This window comes from Lichenostomus cassidix, unplaced genomic scaffold (assembly GCF_008360975.1).
Source record: "Lichenostomus cassidix isolate B80296 unplaced genomic scaffold, HeHo_3.0 HiC_scaffold_38, whole genome shotgun sequence".
NCBI classification, from domain to species: Eukaryota; Metazoa; Chordata; class Aves; order Passeriformes; family Meliphagidae; genus Lichenostomus; species Lichenostomus cassidix.
Genome location: NW_028147440.1, coordinates 2,575,514 through 2,578,959, shown reverse-complemented (window position 1 = coordinate 2,578,959; position 3,446 = coordinate 2,575,514).

The window sequence follows — 3,446 nt, the reverse complement described above, 5'->3', positions numbered from 1 at the left end:
GGAAGCAAGATGGAATAGTCTGGCAGATAGGGAGGCAAAGGAGGCTGCAGAAGAAGGAGTAGAAAAGGTAACGGTGGTCAGAAGGGATGAAGATGAACAGGAGGTCCCCATTTTTAATAAGGCTGAGGAAGAGGTGATAAGGTCATTGGAAGGGGATAAGGACCAGCAAGGCCAATGGAAACTTCCAGATGGAAGGCAGATGTTAAATAAGGCATTGACTCGAGAAATATTAGAAGGTTTACATCGAAGTACACATTGGGGCTCACAAGCCCTTTGTGATCAGTTTTTAAGGACTTTTGGATGTGTAGGGGTGCATGAATTGGCAACAAGGGTAACTGAAGGGTGTTTGGTGTGCCAAAAGGTTAATAGAAAAGTGATGAGAAAAAACATACCTGGTGGTTTAGGGACAGCCAGGAGACCTTTTCAACATGTTCAAATTGATTTTACTGAATTGCCTCAAATACAACAGTGGAAATATTTATTAGTGATTGTGGATCATCTTACACACTGGGTGGAGGCAGTACCAACCGTAAATGCAACAGCAAATGCAGTGAGTAAAATGTTATTAAAAGACATTGTCCCCAGGTATGGTATTATAAAAAAAGTAGATTTGGACCGAGGAACCCACTTTACCTCCCAAATTTTACAGAAATTGGCTAAAAATTTCCATTCCATTGAATGGAAATTTCACACCCCTTGGCATCCACAAAGTTCTGGCTGGGTGGAAAGAATGAATCAAACCTTAAAAGTGACTGACAGAATTTAGTTGGAAACTAAAATGTCTTGGATTAAATGTCTGCCCTTGGCCTTACTAAGCATTCAAACTCAGCCAAGAGCTGATTTAGGGGTCTCGCCCTATGAGATGTTGTTTGGACTGCCCTTTATGATCAATAAATATGAAATGGCCACTCGGGAAGGTGGTGAAGCCTGCACCGATAAATATTTGACTACCATGGCTAAAAATCTGGAGAATCTGAGATCATGAGGATTGATCCCCCAGACAACTCCCCTAGATTTTAAAATTCACAAAGTTAATCCTGGTAATTGGGTGTTGCTGAAGACGTGGAAAGAGAAATCACTAACTCCTCAGTGGGAGGGTCCATTTCAGGTGCAGCTAACCACCGAAGTGGCCTTAATGACCCAAGAAAAAGGTTGGGTACCTGCCACCTGAATAAAGGGACTGGTAGAACCGCCTGAGGACTGGACAGTGACATCACCACCCAGAAACCTCAGAGTCATCCTAAAGAAAAGACCAGAAGCAGACAAGTAACCAAGATAAACCCAGAGACTGAATGATCAAAGAATATCCTTGCATGGCTAACTATGTTTAAGAAGTTAATTAATGTTATTACTGTTTCTGATACTGTTAACAATCTTGTGTGATTGATACTGTTAGTATTATCCTATAGTAGACTTTAAATCTAAGCTCATTTAATTTAAGTTGAAGTTTATATCTTAGACTTATTACTCTTCAGAAGTAGCTGAACCTTCATTGCCTGAAAAATTGTTAATAAAAACATCCTGACTAACCAGTCTAGTTGTTAGGATTCACAGATCTGAAACCAAGAGAAGAAGAATATGGGCCTGAACAGGAGGACAGAAGTAGAGGGTGAGAGGAGGCCATGGAAGTGGTGGTTGTCCTTGCCTCATGACATCCCCTCTGAAGGCAGCAACCCTGCAGGAATGGTGGGAGGAAGGGCACCTCAGCTCAGGATAATGGTACTTCTGCTCTGTATGGTTTTCGTCCATCCTTTTGGAGCTGACCCAAACTCCTGTGGGCCGTGTTATCAGATTATATATGACTCATTTACATGCACAGAGCGTGGTAAAGCATATTGGCTGGCCAAAAATGTCAGCACATATGCTCAAAGATCAGGCGGTGAATGTCCAGACCAAAAAGGTTGGATGTGTTTTGAACATAGGAAGATCAGTAGAATCACAGATGATTACGAAAGCCAAATGTTGTAACAAAAAGAAAGAGGAGGGATTTGTTATAAATGAAGTCAAGGAGTTGGCTTTCCTAAAGGGTTATGAGGTTTTTGTTATGGTTATTTGTTAATAGTTGTGTATATGTTATGACTACCTCTATAGATTTGTTATGTCTTACTGTCAAGTGTTATGGTTAAGAAAGAGGAGAGCTGGGCAAGCAGCTAACCTATCAGAAGACCCTAGAAAGGACGAGCCAAGGAGGACTGAAGACAAAGAGCCAATCAGAGCACCTGAAGGAGGCGGGATTAGGGGACTGTAAAAACTGTATCCCCTAGCCCAAAGGTGTGCCTCTGGCTAACCCCCATCGGTGGCTACGCACCCAGCGCTGCAATTCGCTTTGAGTAACGGCAGACAGCCATTCTAAGCCTCTTATTGTTGTTTGTACTATGAAAATGAGTGAATAAACTCTTTCAAAATTTAAGTAGTGAGAGGATGTTTCTCACATGGTCCAAAGAGCAAGGACTTTCAATTACACCGGAGAATGCCTATAGTGTAAAATCTAGGACCAAGTGGGACAGCTTATTTTCAATTTCGCTACCCAGGGCAATCCAACAGCTCAAAATTATATAACTCTATGGAGGAAAGTGTATGACACTGTTATAAATACATGTCATAATGTTGGCTTTTTGCAAATATTACAATGGATACTATGTGTATTGTTTTAATTCTTTTCTTATAGAGGTAGCCTGGTTGTGAAAAATTGCTGTGTAAGGATGACTAAGGTCTTTCTTTCTAGTACTAGCTGAGTTTAATAGTAGTAAAATGGCTGTTATAGTTTTATTAGAATGCTTGAACTGTCTGCTTGAACTGGATAACATCCCATGAATGGACCCTGCCTCTGACACTCCAACTATCAGCACCTGTCACCTGCAGGAACCACAATCTGGGAGTGATAACAGGATCAATGACAGACGACTGCGCATGCTCCCAGGAGGCGGATCAGTTCCCAGAACATGCAAAATAGTTTGGAGAAAAACATGAATATGTATAACTGTTTATGAATATGCATTAGGCTGAAGAGTATGTAAAGGGTATCTCTGGCCATACCAGGTGTGCTTTTTTGGCTGAATGCCAAAGCACCCAGCGCTGACCTTTTGCTTTTATCTGTCCCCTATTGTCTTTTATTAAACCTTTTTAATCCTAAAAGGAGAGTGAACCTTGTTTTTCACAATACTTCAGGAGCCTGGGAAGGGGAATTGGAGCAAGTAACTTCTGAGGGCGCGGGAGGTCAGAGCAAAGCGGGAAGGAGAACGGGAGAGGCAAATTTCCCCCCACCTCCCCAACGGCTGCTTTTTCTGAACCCTGCGGTGGGTGCTGCCACAGCCGACGCCGACGCATTCGCCCCTTCGTGCTCCCCCTGCCTGAGTCAAGAACTATACGGCCCACGGGACGTCCGGGTTTCCCCAGCAACTTCCCAGAGGGCTGTTTCTTCCGTGCGAGCCGCCCCACCATGCCAC